Genomic DNA, 17,723 nt, shown 5'->3' with positions numbered 1-17,723 from the left:
ATCCTCAGCGTGAGGAGTTAGAGAGGATCCTGAACTGGAGAATCCAACCAGAGACAATAGTAGATGCAATGTTGTCGAATCAAACTGCTTGGAACGCTACAAGCACTTTTGCCACAGAAGTGCTTACAGAGCTGCGTTCCATTGAAAGAAAAAGAGCAAATGACAGAAACTAGAAGGAAGGAAAAATAACACCTTAGCCACCAGAAGGAATAGCGGTAGCTGGATCCTCCCCTCATGAAGTAATGCCTGACGGCGGTTTCCATGAGGGATTAGAGGAAAGAAGAAAAGGGGTTTAGGGTTTAGTGGGTAGGGGCGTTAGGGTCGAGTTTTAGTATGACACTGCGTCGAGTCGCCACATATCCAGGCCAAACAACTATGCCTGGAATCCGTAAAGGGATTCCCCCCCCCCCTAAGAGAGAAAAAAAAAAAAAACACACACACACACACACACACACATACATACAGACATAGTGACAACCTCGCGGGGATAGTCAGGGAAGCTTCCTGTGACCTTCAAACGTCGAGATCTGATGAAAACTCGATTTTTGCAAAACGGGGTGAAAACAATAACTTCCCGATTTTTGAAAATCTGAGATTTTTAGCGGGAAGTTAAAAATTTTTTTCACAGAACGGATGAAATTATTTTAAGAAATACTTCATGACGGATATTCTTCTTTGAAAATCGTATTGAGGTATTTGATATACAGCATTATTACATCTGGTAATAATCTTCTCAAGCAATCAGAGTGAAGATGAATGTTTCATCAATCAGGAAGAAAGAAAGCCAAATAAATTCTTCGAAGGATCAGCGATTTGATTGTACGTTTTTTGAAGAACAGCAAAGATTAAATTTTACGATTTATTTGAGGTCGGAGAGCTCAAACTTATACGAAAATTATATTTTTGACTTCGAAGAGCTTAAAAAATAAGTGAATTGTTGAGCACTTAGGTATGGAGGTAGCGGGAAGTTGCAGGGATGGCCTTTCGGGTCAACCGTTTTCCTAATTTTTTTATTCAGGGCCTACAGTTTTGGCTTTATTTATGGATATATAATTCACCATTGCAGTTTATTTAAATATTTGGTTCTCTGATGGGTGCCGAGTTAAAAATTTTATTCGATTTCTGGAGCTCCCATTCATTCCTTTTTCCGTTCGTAGGAAGCGTGAAAGTGAGTCTAGGGACAGCGTGTATGCGACAGAGATTTGATTCCTTGTATTGTGTTTCTGGCATAATTTTTAATTTAAAAAATATTTTTAAATTTTATTCCTCAAGGTGATAAATATATATCTTCAGTTGCTCGCGAAGAAATCAAATCTATCGGTACACATCTACGACACACAATTTTTCACCAAGTTGAGCATGGAGTCCTACAAAGGTGTAGCTCATTGGATCAAAAAGGTATTAATTATTTATGTACCTCGGATGAGCCACTTGCAAATACAGTCGAGGTGATAAATGTTTTCAGCAGGAATAGTATAAGGCTGAGACCTGATAGGTCGTTAGACCGAGGTTTCATATCCCTGCTGCAAATAATTATCATCTCGACCGTATTTGCGCGTGGCTTGTCCATTCCTTATTGAAAAAAAAGATTTGAAACGATTCAACCCATGCAAAATGTATTTCTATATGTTTGTCACGTTGAATCGTTTTTAATCGCTTCGAGGCATTTCGAATCGTTTTAAATCTTTTCTTTTAATCCGGGATGGCGCTTAAAAAATTTTTCGTTCTGCGGCGGACGTATGCGGGTTTTTACGTGCAGGGAATGCTCAATTTATGAATAAATATGTAGCGTACGATGTCATAACCTTCTACTCTTCTAAATAAAAATACATGAAAGACTTGAAGTTAGTCATAAGCGCGCTGTTTGATTAAAATGACAGTTAGAACGTAAGCTATCCCGCTGTTTAGAGATTGATGGCGTAAAGTAAAGGGCCCAGTTTTTTACACTCTAATAGTGACGGCAGAGGTTATAACACAATAATTATTACAATATTTAATTGGGGTATATAAATGATTTTTGCATCATAAAAAAATTTAGAATTTTTTGAAAAGATTATCGACGCGAAAGAATGATATGGGATCAGTTTATAATTTAAATTAATGTTTTAAACAGTAACGTTGTAAGACCTAGTTTCTGACACTCAAAATTTCTTGTGTTGTAGTTTCTGACACTGACGTCGGCCTAAATTCTGACACTCATTTATAAAAATAATTCATTATTGGTTAGGTTTACATTATTTAATTAAAATAAAATAAAATCATTCAATAAAAGATAAATTAAACTTGTATTATAATTAAAACAATTTTTTTATGTAAAAAAAAATGTTTAATGTTAATTTAACTCTACGATTATAAATAAAAGCATATTATCTATATATACAGAGTGTCCCAGAAGTAACCGGACGCCATTGTAGCATCTGGTAACCAAAATAATTCTGAGACGAAAAGTCATTAGCCATTTTTTAATCAGACGCATAGATAATCAATTATTCAACGAAGACGCTTGCACGTGTAAATGTGTAAGTAAATATGTGTGACTACGTTAGCTATAGAAACTAGTTAGTCATACAGTTAGTTGTGTCTTTGTTTGGCACATACTTTACTGGACATTGGCGCTCTCTTTCTCTAACAAATAAAGAGACGTTATTTTTAATTAATAATTAATTATCTATGCGATTAATTGAAAAATGGCTAAGGGCTTTTCGTCTCAGAATTATTTTTTTCATCAGATGCTACAATGGCGTCCGTGACTTTTGGGACACCCTGTATATATAAGAGATTTCCACCTATACATTGGCTCATCACGATATCTCCGGAACCATAAGGCGTAGAGACTTGAAATTTGGTAGGAATATTCCTTTCGCCGAGTAGAGGTTAGCTAAGAACGGATTTTACGAAATTCCACCCACAAGGGGTGTTGCAGGGGCGTCAACAATGAAAAATTCCCGTTGTTAAACTATAGCTCCTACACGCTCCAAATTTGGTAGGAATCTCCTATATGTGATGAAGAAATTATCTATGAGCGGATTTTATGATAACTCATCCCCAATAAGGATTGCGGCGGTGGGTGTTAACAATGAAAATTAAAAATTTCTAAACTGTAGCTACTATAGGTTCCAAATTTGGTTGGAATCATTTATATGTGATCCAGAAATGATCTAAGAGTGGATTTTATGACAACCTACTTCAAACATGGATTACGGGGATGGGTGTTAACGATGAAAATTTTAAATTTCTAAGCTTAAGCTCCCATAAGCTCCAAATTTAGTAAGTCTTCTATATATAATATAGAAATTATTTAAGAACGGACTTTACAAAGAATTACCTCCAATAAGGATCGCGGGGGTGGGTGTTAACAATAAAAAATTCCTGTTTGTAAACTACAGCTCCCATAGACTCCAAATTGGGTAAGAATTTTCTGAAAGAGATGTAGAAATAATATACGAACGAATTTTACGATGGCTTACCTCACAGGAGTTTGTGGAGGTGGGTGTTAACAAATAAAATTTTTATTTTCCAAGCTATAGCTCCTACAGACTCCAAATTTAGTAAGAGTCTTCTATATATAATATAGAAATTATTTAAGAACGGACTTTACAACGAGTTACCTCCAATAAGGATCGCGGGGGTGGGTGTTAACAATAAAAAATCTTAATTTCCAAAATATAGCTTCTACAGACTCTAAATTTGGTGAGAATCTTCGTGTATGATGTCAAGTTGAGCTAAAATGGATTTTCTCGAATTCTAACCCTAAAAGGGATTGCGGGGGTGTTAACAATGAAAATCTCTCATTACCAAATAAAAGTTTCTATGGACTCGAAGTTTTGTTGAAACCTATTGTTTATAATGTAGAAATTTTTTCGAATAGGATCTTACGAAATTCCTCCCCCATGTAGGAGTGGATTTGATCATGGAGATTGCTTTTCATTTCTTTTGTATTAATCACGGCGGATTTTTTTTCTTGCACAATAAAAAAATACATAGATAAACAAACAAAATATGTAAAAAAATTTTTTTTTAAGTAAACAGAAATTTATAAAAATCAACAAGAATCAAATTTATAGATGACTCATTCCATGATGAATCAACCACTTTTGAAACTGACTTCTTTCAATTTCACCGACGGTTTACAATTTTTTTCAGCCTCCCAAAAGCGTTTTTTCGAATTTTTTTTAATTCGAATTTTACTACCAAATCTAAGAGAGGTAATCGATTTAAAAATCACTCTTTTTTTTGGCTTAATTATTCAAAAAATTTACCTATATAGCAGTTGCTTTTTTTTGTTTGCTTTCAAATGCATTTGACTGAAAAAAATATTTCAGAAGCCAGTTTCGATGAAATTTTTTGGTTGTTTGACAAGAAAATTGTCTTTGTCTGAAAATCCATCATTTAAAATTTTTTTCCTGAAAAATTTAAACAAAAAATTGATTGTTCTGTAATTATTTTTATGCCGCATGAAGTAGGCCGAATTTCTATGGATTTATTCATGTATAATAAGAAAAAAATTTTTTTAAAATACTTATGTAACTTTCTCTAATTCAGAACTGTTTATAAATAATATAAAACAATGAAAAAAAGGTTTAAATAATTTTTATGTAATGTAGTAAATAAATTACATTTGAAAAAAAAAAAAACGTTCCGTAAAGTCGAATATTAAAAAAGTTATAGCTATTACAAAAAAAAAATTAAAAATACAAAATTTATATTTTTCTTCAATTTGAAAACGGAGTCACAGGTATTCAAAATAATTAAATAAAGTTGATTATTTATCACAATAATATTTATCAGGTGTTAGTGAATACAAATATTAAATAAACTAACATATAAATTAAATAAAATAATCTCCAGTATCTTGTCGGAATAATTATCGGAGTAATCATTGATACTGACATCTATGCGTGGGAATAAGTATTACTTTTTTAAAATTCACAAATTACCGACTGTTACATTGAATAATAACTGTCCCTGCTCTATATCATCAAATCCACCGTGACTGCAGACGGCGTTTCTAAAATCCCGCATGGTTAGCTAAGAGGGGGCAAAATTGAGGGAGTGGGGGAAAAAACCCGAAAGTACCCGACGGCGACTTACTGGACGGGACGACTTTATTGTTACGTGTGAGCCTACACCTGGTTATTTACCTGTCACGTAAACAGACCTCCGGACTAGCTCAGCGTCTCACTGAAAAATATTTAGATGTTGATAAGGGGGTGGGTCGCTCAGTGAATGAAGAATACTTGTGAATTACGGTACTAATTGTTTATTGGGCGTCCCCAAAGCATGGGAGTTGCCCGAAATGGCCCTGAGAGTCTCTTTTACAAATACAAACTAATTCTATTTATGAAAGCAAATCTAATCCGGTACAATAATCCATTTGATGCAATACTTTTGATTCTATAACTGAGAGAGAGAGCGATGGGACAGCAACGAGAATGAGAGTCTTAGGAGACAATTAATCACGATGCAAGACAGCTCGGACTCGACATAGATTCGGACAGACTAAACGACTGACTGATTACAAGTGGCCGCTCCTCCTGGAGGTCCCAGGTTTATGTAACCTCGGTCGCGGATGCCGCCAAATACCTGTATCACTGCGCGGAACTTGTATTATTCCGCGGTTGAATTCAGATTATTCCGCCCTTAGGAACTAGGTGGTTATTGTCAAGTTCCCTAGTCAGCAGAAAATGGTATCAAGGCGCCGAAAGCGGTTCCTTGTGCTAGAGTACCTGTTCGCTCGGTTCCCATGAGAAAGCATCTCCTCAGCAACACGTGCAAGCAGCGATTCTCGGTAACCAGAGTCAGGCTAGAAATACAACGGAAATTCGGTGTCCAATTCAGGTGGGCAAGTTGGCCCATCGATTTATAGAAAACATATATAGAATATCATAATATTGACGGGAGGGTAGGCCCACCCGTCACATTATATATTCTATTTTTTGTATAGTTATATATATAATTCTTACAACCTGTTTTCTTGTTATTTTTTAAATAAAAAAAAAAATAAATAAGGCTGTTTTTTTAAACTTTGAAATTAGCACAGGCTAAATTATTTTATGCGTATTTAGAAATAAAAAGTGCTTTAAATATAGCTTTATAATTTTTCAAAAGCAATCAACTTTTTAACAACCTATGTACTGCTAGAAAACCTGACAAGTTTTTCGATTTTTGATAACCTCCAATTTAACAGTATGATTATTGATAATTCTTATTTTGTATAATTACAGAAAATTACGATACTTCCTGGGCAGGTATTGTAATTGATAAAAATACTAAAGTTGCGGTGCCTGTAAAGGATATTCATAAGTTTCAGCCAAAAAGATATGATAAGATGAAATATTACCATTTTAATTATGAGGGTTTTCTTAAGAAAGGATTAGTCATTGGAATTGAAGGTAAATATTTTAATTACAAAATTTTAGGTTTGTAGAAAAAAAATTTTCTTTTTCCGTTATTTTTTATGAAAACTTATAGATAGTAAGAAAGCAGTCGAGACGACTTTATTTACAAAAAGAAGTAAAATACCTCCTAAAGATATCACTCGAAGTGCATCGGAGTTGAGTGATAACATCTGATACACCAGAAGTCGTAAAAAAAAGTAATAATGAAGTTCTAGCAAAATCCCTTGAAAAGCAAGTAAATCATCTCCTGGGTTCAACTAGAAAGGTTACTGTTTCATACATTACGTTTTTGTATGATTGAATTTTAGAAACTTTTATTAATTTTTTTCAATTTAAGAATTACTATGTTACAAATATATTGTTGATCTATTTCAGCGAGAATTGGAAAGAAAAGAAAAAGCAACTGCAGTTGAAACATTAAAACATGATGACAAGAATAAGCCTTCAAGTTCATCATTGGTAAGTTAAATTTACACTGCTATTAGTATTCAACCAAATAATCGATAAAAAAAACCTTAAAAAGCTTAGTCAAATTTTAAAATTTTGCATATTAAAAATAATTTTAATTTGTATCTCTTAATCCACAGATTCGGTAGAATCTGGCGCCAAGTTCCGTTCAAATCCGTTGTAAACGGAGCGCCAGACTACCGAGTGTGTTTACTGTAAGCAGAACGGTATTTCGAGGTTGCAAAATTTTATTTAATTCTACGGTACTTCTTGTTCTTAAATTTTATATTATAACAGTAATTCATACTTTATTTTACTGATACCAATTAATTATATTCAATTATAACAATTAATCTACTTGAAATTATTAAATTTTATCAGCACAAACTATAGCAAGCTCAAAAATTTCGATCCTGACTTTTTTTCGATGTAAAAAGTGACATGCCACAGACTAAGTAATTCGACAATGCATGGTAATCCTCCAATAGATGGGAAACTACAGTTAAAAAAATAAATTTCACAGCTTGCATCTACACCCGCCAGGGTGCGCTGCAATTATTTTTACATAAACTGTAGCTTCAAGGGGATAGTTTGCTATAAAAAATGCAGCTAACTTGAGATTTAAGTTGGTACCAATTGCAAATTTTTATTATAATTACAAAAAATACTGAAATCCGAACAAAAACAGTTTCACTGTAAAAAAATCGCGCCAAGTCCACGTTCATAAGACTATTAAGAAAAAAAAAAATTTTTTTTTCTTTACAAAAAGATATAAAATAGAAAAATTAAAAAATCCAAGTAACCGATATGATTGTATATGATTTTCGGAAATTAAAAAAAATTTTGTTGTAAATTTAAAAATTAAGAAATAAATTTTGGAATGTACTTGGTGTGCGTCATTGTGTATTTCAATTTTTTTAAAGTCCTAGTAAATAGATTTTACGAATTTCATGAAAAGTAAAATATTTTGCAACCACGCACACTAAGTACGTTCCAAAATTTTTTTCTTAATTTTTAAATTTACAACAAAATTTTTTTTAATTTCCAAAAATCATATACAATCATATCGGTTACTTGGATTTTTTAATTTTTCTATTTTATATCTTTTTGTAAAGAAAAAAAAAATTTTTTTTTTTCTTAATAGTCTTATGAACGTGGACTTGGCGCGATTTTTTTACAGTGAAACTGTTTTTGTTCGGTTCTTATTGTCACTTACTTTATGCACAGTAAAAAATTTTCCGTCATCGCGTCAAAAAAGTTTTGTGTTGAATATTTTTGGGTCAAATATTCGACACATCTTAGTGTCAATTTAACATATCTCACTTGTGACATTTATTTTTAACACAAAAAAGTGTTATTTCTCATAAAAGTAACATTTTAAATATATGTTACTACAATTATTTTAACATATATTTGTGTAACTTGTAACATAAAACTGTGTCATTTGTTTAACACAAAATTGTGTGTTAAAATGACTGAAAAATTTGTGTCAAATTGTTCTTTTACACAAAATTTGTGTTAAAAATTACACAAAGTTTTTAACTGTGTGGTTGAATATTGTTTTCAACGATTCTTAATGCTAGAAAAGAATTAATAAAAATATTTGACAGTTTTCTTAGTAGGAAAAAAATACTTATTTTTTTTTTTGACCGGAAATAAACATTACTAAGATATAGAGTTGATATTTCATTTTATGTCTTGAACTTTAAACAATTAATGAATCTCTCATAATCAAGTTATGAAAGTACTGTTGTTATTTAATTTTATATAATTTATCCGCCAATCAAAATAATAAAGTCTCAATAGAATTAGTTAAGTGACAAAAAGAAGGTATATCAATTTATTCGGTCTTTCGGCACATAACTATATGAAACAGCTGCAATATGCTCTTTTGGCGTTCGAAACCTAATATTTATTTCGCTTATCATTTACCACGTAATCAGATAATTTTTAGATATCTCTAATGGAGGAACTACAGTCAATAGATTTGACATTTTAATGCAATCAGTAAGTTTTTAATGAAGTTGACAAAATATTTATTACGCATCTTAGTGTTTAAGCCTTGGAGAATTGTGGCTTTACTTGCTAGTAATCTTTACTATCTAACAATACTTTCATCTTATAACGGAAACTATTCATTGATCAAATTGCAATATATATAAACAATGCAATTATTTCTTATTGAAAGCATGCTCTGACGTAAATATGAAATTTCGTACAATTTTTTTTCTCTAACAAATTTTATAAATCTAAGAAAGGTAAACGACACATTACCCGCTTGGTTTTCATGGGTGTCAAATTAAATCACTATAATTAAATGGAAGAAAAAAGTAGAAGAAATTCTTTCTTTCTTGTACAATAAATTATTTTAAGAAGGAATAAATATTTATTTAATACTAAAGAAGTAATCTCTCATAAATATGAATTTTTGTATTTATACAATTAAAATCATTGAAAGTGAGTAAAACGTCGTGAAAATTTTCTCATTATTTTGTGATTTTTTTGTGACACCATTAAGGCTAGGATAAAATAAATGAATAATAATCTGATAAATGTAGAAAAAATTCTTAATATTATGAAAAATGCTTTTAATAGCTTATAAATCGAATTGCTAACACTATCGTTGCACTATCATTGCTGTTATTAAGATCATTACTTAATTTATTGGTCAATGTTGAATAATATTTAAATTATTTAATGGTATTAAGAACCAAGTCGTTTTACTTAATTATTCGCACTTACTGAAAGAAACCGTCCTATCTTCGTTGAAGCACGCAAATAAATAGTCATTTTTTCTTTTAAATGGCGGGAATGATAACGATTTCTCATTTGAAATTATGAAAAATGCTACCTACAATCGACAAGCAAACAAACAGCTAGTTAATATAATAATTAAATTGTTTAGAGTGAAGCCTTTCAATCGGAAATTTTTATAAAAAAGCTAAAAATCAAAAACCAGGAATTAAAAGACCAGATTGCCATCAGTGAAAAAACCGTGAAAGATTTAAAAGCAAATCTCATAAGAAAAGAGAATAAAATAAAAAATATAGAACAGTTAAACTATAATCTTCAGCACAAAGTAATAGAGGGACAGAATGAAGTAAAAGGTATTTAAATATTTTTTTTTGATAACAATTTATCAACGTGGATATTGATAAATGGTTATCATACAGAATCACTTAAATAAACGGTTCATTCAAATAATGAGCCAACTGCAGTTTTACAATGTTTGATGATACTACGATATGAAAAAAAATTTTTTATTTAATAGACTTGTTGGAACATATCAACGTTTCCGGTACTTTGGAGGGTGAAAGAAGGGAGCGGGTTGGGGACGAAAACAGCGAAAAAAATGAAGTAAGTTATATTGTTTATTTAAGTAATGCTAGCTACTAACAAAATTAAACTTATTCAAAAATACCTTCAAATATGTACAACCACTTTCATTTGTCACGTCATTCGCCTACAAATCATTCTTGGAACCTCCCGCTATGTTTGAGCTAAAAAGGCTTGAAAAATTTTCAATTATCATCATGATTTCAGCTTGTCAAGCTAAGAGACGCTACTTTTATATATTTTCGAGGCCCGAAAATTGAGTAGTTGTTAAGAAGACACTTTAGAAAATATTGAACTGAAATATCCCCCGAACAAATGTACCATTTTTCATTTGGTTTGCGATGTTCATGGCAGTTTCTTGAGCACTGATAAATATTTCTTTAGTTGTGAGATTATTCGACAATAAATTTAATGGTTATGGAAGAAAAACACTCTTACACATTTTTTGATAACGATTACGCTTGAACAAATTGTTCAATTTTCATTCTGTTTATGGCAATCGACGCAGTTTTTCAAACTTAAGAATATTATTCCCTAGGTCCTGATAGACCTAATAAAGAGATTTGGAGGCATGTACGAATGACACTTTCCTTTCAAATTTTTTGACAATGGTTGTTCTGGTACAAATAAATCGATATACAACATTTTCAGATGTACGCTGGAAATAATCGGTTGATCCCAAAGATGGTTTTCACTCAATTAATGGGAGAAACGAAACCATCCTTGTTTATCAACCGGGCAGCTGATTTCTTTTTTCCACGCTTTATATTAGCTTCACTTGTATGTCAGTTTGTCAGTATGTCAGTAACTCTCCGTGGGTAATTTGCGCGCCTGAATATTTTTGATAATCAACAAATAATAGTTTAAAAAAACTAAAAAATCACGCTTTTATAAATAAACCAAACTAAAAAGTAAAAAATAAATAATAGTTTAAAAAAACTAAAAACACGCTTTTTATAGAAAACCAAACTAAAAAATAGAAAATAAATTTAAATTAAGAATAGTGTTAAAAATTTCAATAAATATAAATTAATAATAGTGTAAATAAAAAAAATGTATTTTATTTTAAAAAAAGCGTGGGGTGCTTTTTAAGATATTATCAAAATGATAATCACTCTACTCATATCTGTCAATAAAATATTTATGACTATTGACACCATGCACCTCACGCTTTTTTAAAATAAAATACATTTTTTTTATTTACACTATTATTAATTTATATTTATTGAAATTTTTAACACTATTCTTAATTTAAATTTATTTTCTATTTTTTAGTTTGGTTTTCTATAAAAAGCGTGTTTTTAGTTTTTTTAAACTATTATTTTTAGCAAAGAGACGCTTCTAGAAAGTTCTGTAACTGGCCAGTCATCCCACCGATCGAAAGATAAAAATGATGGAGCTCATAAACAATTAGATCAAAACACTCTACTTACTATGTCAGGTAAGCCAATACTTTGTACGTCTAAAACTGCAAAATAATAAAGGCCATGCTCTACTCTCGACACGTCATAGTTAAACAATTTTGCACGTTCTACAACGCGAAGCTTTTGAGGTAGTGCTTTATACTCGACATCTCAAAAGCAAACAATTTTTTACTCCTCCACTGTCTCTATGACAATAATTTTTCGACTTTTTTCATAATATGAGTTAATGTATATTAAAGTAACCTCTCAAATAATCTGTTTCACATTATCAAAAAACCCATTTTATTTTTCAACGAAATTAAAAACTCGTATGAAAAAAGATTTCACGTGAATTTCCAGGTATCTTTATTCTTTATGTCGATGTAACTACGATAACTCTCGAATAAACAAACATAATAAAATAAGATTTCGTTGTTTGTCTTCAGGATTTTATCAACTAGTAACCAATTTCGTATTAATAGAGTATTATCGGTAGTTGGTCAATCTAATAATTTTGAAAAGATAAAAATCTTTTTTTTTAATATTTTCGGTTGTATCTAAATATATTATAATTTATAACTCTTATTTTAAAAAAAAAAAAAATCTTCAATTTTTATTGCAGGTCTGTTTCAATATTACTTGTGTAACTCATTGTATACCAAATCATTAGGGCAGATCGACAGGAATCACGAAATGGGCAAATTAAAGCAGTACCTAACCAAGTATATTGGCAATTTGAAAGAAAAAAGCAAACCCAGAGCAGAGAAGCTAAATATAAAAGTTAATAATAGTAAAAAAAAAACTTGGATCATGATTTAGGAGAGAACGACAACGAAGGAGACAACAATTCAGAAACCGCCAGTCTCGAAGATCGGAGTGACGAAGAAGATAGGGAAAAAAATAAATTACAAAAAAATTATAAAAATATTTTGAACCGCGATAAAGAGACCGACAATGAAAGTGACGACGATTGATAATAAAAATAGAAGACTCAGAAGTTTAATTTGATAAGAAGATTTATAAAACTAATTAAAACATATTTAAATAAATAAATTTTGACATTGATTTTTTATTTTCAATGCTACCAGTCTTTTATTTTCTCGGGTATTATGGCTTATTAATTTTCCATGGTAAATACTATTAACTATCCCTGATTAAAAAAATTGATTGAAAAAAATTCACTTTTATGGGATTTGAATTTTTTTTAATAAATTTAATTTGTCTGTTTTCATATATAGATATACAATTTGCATGGAGCGAATTTTTTCAATTCTTTTCAATGAATATTTTTAATCTGGGGTGAGTCTTTTATTTCAAACGCTGTTTAAAACGACTTAATTCTCCCTGCAGTACAAAATAGAATGAAAAGCTTATGACCCTCAATTCTAATTAATTCTCTGTAAAAAAATCAAAAGTCTTGAATTTCTCTACTTTTAAATGCTATTAAATCCTTTTTAATTCTCCATGTAGGATTAAATAGGATAAAAAGCTTGTAATGGTGAATTCTATTGAATTCTCTGCAGAGAATTCAGAAGCATTAAAAATTTCATCATATGAATTCTTTCCAATACTATTCAATTCTCTACGGAGAATTCAAAAGTATTAAAAATTTCATCATGTAAATTCTTTTTACTACTATTTAATTCTCTAAGGAGAATTTAAAAGTATTAAAAATTTCAAAATGTAAATTCTTTTTGCTACTATTTAATTCTCTGCGGAGAAATCGAAAGTATTGAAAATTTGTGTAGGTGAATTCTTTCCAATACTATTTAATTCTCTGCGGAGAATTCAAAAGTATTAAAAATTTCATCATGTGAATTCTTTTTGATACTATTTAATTCTCCAAGGAGAATTCAAAAGTATTAAAAATTTTAAAATGTGAATTCTTTTTTCTACTATTTAATTCTCTAAGGAGAATTTAAAAGTATTAAGAATTTCAAAATGTGAATTCTTTTTGGTACTATTTAATTCTCTGCGGAGAAATCGAAAGTATTGGAAATTTGTGTAGGTGAATTCTTTCCAATACTATTTAATTCTCTGCGGAGAATTCAAAAGTATTAAAAATTTCATCGTGTGAATTCTTTTTGATACTATTTAATTCTCCAAGGAGAATTTAAAAGTATTAAAAATTTCAAAATGTGAATTCTTTTTACTACTATTTAATTCTCTGCGGAGAATTCAAAAGTATTAAAAATTTCAAAATGTGAATACTTTTTACTGCTATTTAATTCTCTAAGGAGAATTTAAAAGTATGAAGAATTTCAAAACGTGAATTCTTTTTGGTACTATTTAATTCTCTGCGGAGAAATCGAAAGTATTGGAAATTTGTGTAAGTGAATTCTTTCCAATACTATTTAATTCTCTGCGGAGAATTCAAAAGTATTAAAAATTTCATCATGTGAATTCTTTTTGATACTATTTAATTCTCCAAGGAGAATTCAAAAGTATTAAAAGTTTCAAAATGTGAATTCTTTTTACTACTATTTAATTCTCTGCGAGGAAATCGAAAGTATTGAAAATTTGTGTAGGTGAATTCTTTCCAATACTATTTAATTCTCTGCGGAGAATTTAAAAGTATTAAAAATTTCATCATGTGAATTCTTTTTGATACTATTTAATTCTCCAAGGAGAATTTAAAAGTATGAAAAATCTCAAAATGTGAATTCTTTTTGATTCTATTTAATTCTCTGCGGAGAGTTTGAAAGTATTGAATTTCTCTTATTTGACATGCTATTGAATTCTACTTAATTCTTCATGGAGGATTAAGTAGAATAAGAAACTTATAATTCTGAATTCTTTTTAATTCCATTTAATTCTCCACGGAGAATTAAAAAGGATGCATTCAATTTTTAATCCTTATTAATTTTCTTTTTTAACCAGGGAAAGGCGGAGATTCGATCAAAGGCTCTTCATCCGATGTAAGTATGGAACTCGTTTCGTTAGCTGGAGAAATGGAAGGAAGCTTTGGAAAGCTTTTTGTTATTTTGTCGGTCCAGCGCTTCTTTGAAGGACCAGCAGAATTATCTGGAGTAGTCGGTGGATGCTGCGATGAATTAGCTATAGCCAATAATGATGAAGACACATTTTCGCAATTGTGGTTGTCGTTCCATTTGTAGATTCATAATTTATCTTCATTGTAGATGTTCATACGGAAGAATATGCTTCACACTTAGTCTTGATGACAGGGCTATAAAAGTAACATGGTAATGAATATCCAAATTACTTGTTATAGAACGATATCCAACTTATTTTTAAACAAATAAAGATAATAAGATACTTACTTACGCACGCGTTTTTTTAGAACTTTAGGTTCGCGGTGATGAATGCATCTCGTCAAGCAGTGGTAGATTTCGAGGTTACGATTTTTTATGACTTTCTTTAAATTTCTCGTGTCAATGTAATTAGTCGAAAAAGTAAACTTTCTTCCAGTTTCTTGGTAATATTTATTACATGCATCGTCAAACTCTGCTTTAGAGTTGAATTCTCTACCAAGACATAAACTCATGTCTATAGATTTCTATAGAAAAAATAAAAATTTTAGTTTAGTGCTTGATATAATTGACAATTATTTAAAATTAGAGTTATTGGAATAATAAATAATACAATAATTACCTTGTTAGTGGTTATATGAATATTATTGCAGATTAATTAATACTATAATCTATTAACGGCACCCAACAAAGTACTCGAACAGTAGCAAGATTCAACAATACTTTAGAATACGCATTGGGGAAGAACGGACTAGTATGAATAAAGAGATTGGAAAAAGAGGGAGTATCATGTGTATGCTAGCTGAAAGTATTAAAGAGACGTATAAATGATATAAACCAGTCAGATATGAGTAAAATAACGGCAAGTAAAGAGTGCTTATCGATTATCCCTCTTCAAAGCCTTAAAAAATTTATTTAGTCGTATATGTACGGCTCAGTATGTGTACGACTCCGTACATGTGCAGCTCCGCAAACGTGCGACTTTTTCAAATTCAAAATATGAATTCCCCGCTACTTTCATTTAAGACCGTAAGTTTACGGATCCGTATGCTTACGACTCCGCATGTACACGGCTCCGTATACGTGTGACGATTTTTAAATAAAATTTGAATTTCCCGGCGGTCTGTGGCGCTCCGTACGCATACGGAGCCGTATGTGTACGGAGCCGTATGTGTACGGAGCCGTATGTGTACGGAGCCGTATCTATCTTTTTCCGTACCTTTAGCCACATCCATTAAAATTATAAATAATGGAGATAGAGTTCCGGGAGTAAGGAGTTTTTTATTGGAAATTTCCTCCTTCTTCAGAATCTTTTTTTGAAATTCCTTAAATATTAATAGTTTATGAAATATTGGCAAAAAACGAAATGCCATTTTTTTTTTCATCTTTAATTGTTTATAACTTTTGCGATTTTTTCATATGCTAATACACGCTTTTGGCACATTTTTCTAGGCGTCATTCCGGATCCATTGAGCTATCGCACATAATTTTAAGAGAAGTATCTCTATTTTAGACCATTTTCAAATAGTCGACTAGACTATTAGTAAAAATTCACTAGTGTTATTATTTCGAGTAGTGGTGCCACCATTGCCACTCAATATTTCTTTTTATTTTTAAGCTTTTTGTTGTGGTAGGCGTTTGGTATAAGTTGTCAATTAAGAAAGTGGAGGGGGTAAAGAGTGGCAAGCCGCTGGTCACAATGAATCTTCCAAATTTCGTCGGTGCGTTTCTTTCTTCCTCTGCTCTCCCCACTCTCACTACGCCAACACCTCCATCTTGGGGACTCACTTACTACTCTCAAACTATGACTACGAGGGCTTCAGATCACAGCGCTCTGTGATCCGTAGATAACTTAACCCTCTCACGGTCGATTCGGACTGTGTAGTACTTTTTCTCCCGGAGTAGGGATAGCCAGTCGCGTGAGCGGACTAACTCCCGCCAGTCCCGCCACCAGATTTTCATGCCCACCGCGTGTTCACTCAGGGCCGTATTTATTATTTTTATGGCTTAACCATGCAAAACTTTAACATGTAAACTTTTACTATACGTCCCTGCGCTCCGCTCACCGGATTACGTTCAGTCCCCTTGCCCCGCGAGTGGGAAAAGAGTGGGAGAAACGCCCAAAACCGTGAAAGGGTTAATGAGTGCGGGTAAAAGGGCTTTTAAAAGGTAACGATCACTCCGTTACAATGAATTAATTATTAAAACAAAAAAATTATTGGTAATAAATTTAATCATACAAAAATGATAATATCCGTATGAATATACTCATTTAAAAAAAAATCTTGGCAACAAATCGATTCTTGTAAACAAAATTATTAAAGCTCAAAAAACTACGTCGATCACTGCCAAGAACGTGGAAATCGGTTGATTGGTTTGTGAGTTATCGTTGTCGAAAAAATTCGGAAAAGTGAATTTTTCAAATTTTTCTAAACTTTTCGGTTTGATCAGTTTGTGTTCAAAAGTATATCATAGAATTTGAAAAACTAAGTGGAATGCTGCCTATCGCGTATAAATCGGTTCATTCATTCAGAAGTAATTGCGGTTTGAAAATTTAAATAATACTGTTATATTAAACTTCTATCAGACTTTTGAGCTCGAAGAGATCAAAAGCATAGAAAAGCTATCTTATGTCTTTGAGCTCAGAGAACTCAAAATAATACGTAAATTATATTTTTGAGCTCGAAAACTCAAAGTCATCATTGCAATTTTAAGCGCTTAGGTATGAAATTAACGGGATGTTGCAGGGATAGCCTTTAGGGTCAACCATTTTCCTAATTTTTTTTTTTTTACTAATATATTTATTGATTACATACTTCGAAAGATTAACAGTAAAGTTACATCGTAATAATTAAATTAATTCATCAAACAACTACAATCTACAGATAATAATACATCATTATTATTATCAATAATTTTATATTTCTAAGTATAACTTCATACAGAATATAAAGAAAAAAATATATTCATATCACAGTCATAGATGAACAAATTACTCAACAATAATCTACTATGAAGAAGAGAAACTTGTTAATCTTTAAAATTTTCATCATCAATCTAACATTTATTATTTATAATTCAATACTTTAATTTATGTATCATGTAAGTGTACATAATTACTAATAACATTCATTCATATCAAATGGATG

General features: G+C 31.0%; 2 long non-coding RNA genes across 2 annotated transcripts; both read right to left on the bottom strand.

Annotated features, from left to right (window-relative positions):
- Positions 1 to 1,470: 1,470 nt before the first annotated feature.
- Positions 1,471 to 10,994, bottom strand: LOC123270415. Its single transcript, XR_006510595.1, has 3 exons — positions 9,979 to 10,994; positions 8,972 to 8,976; positions 1,471 to 1,481 (listed from the first exon to the last, which is right to left on the bottom strand). It is a non-coding gene; the product is annotated as an uncharacterized LOC123270415 (long non-coding RNA).
- A 1,816-nt stretch (positions 10,995 to 12,810) lies between these two features.
- On the bottom strand, positions 12,811 to 15,779 carry LOC123270335. The gene is made up of 3 exons (XR_006510573.1): positions 15,197 to 15,779; positions 14,866 to 15,101; positions 12,811 to 14,771 (listed from the first exon to the last, which is right to left on the bottom strand). It is a non-coding gene; the product is annotated as an uncharacterized LOC123270335 (long non-coding RNA).
- Between the last annotated feature and the right edge of the window lie 1,944 nt (positions 15,780 to 17,723).

Source organism: Cotesia glomerata, linkage group LG8 (assembly GCF_020080835.1).
Source record: "Cotesia glomerata isolate CgM1 linkage group LG8, MPM_Cglom_v2.3, whole genome shotgun sequence".
Classification (NCBI taxonomy): Eukaryota; Metazoa; Arthropoda; class Insecta; order Hymenoptera; family Braconidae; genus Cotesia; species Cotesia glomerata.
Note: the sequence above shows the minus strand (reverse complement) of the source record. Positions and strands in the feature narration are given on the sequence as shown.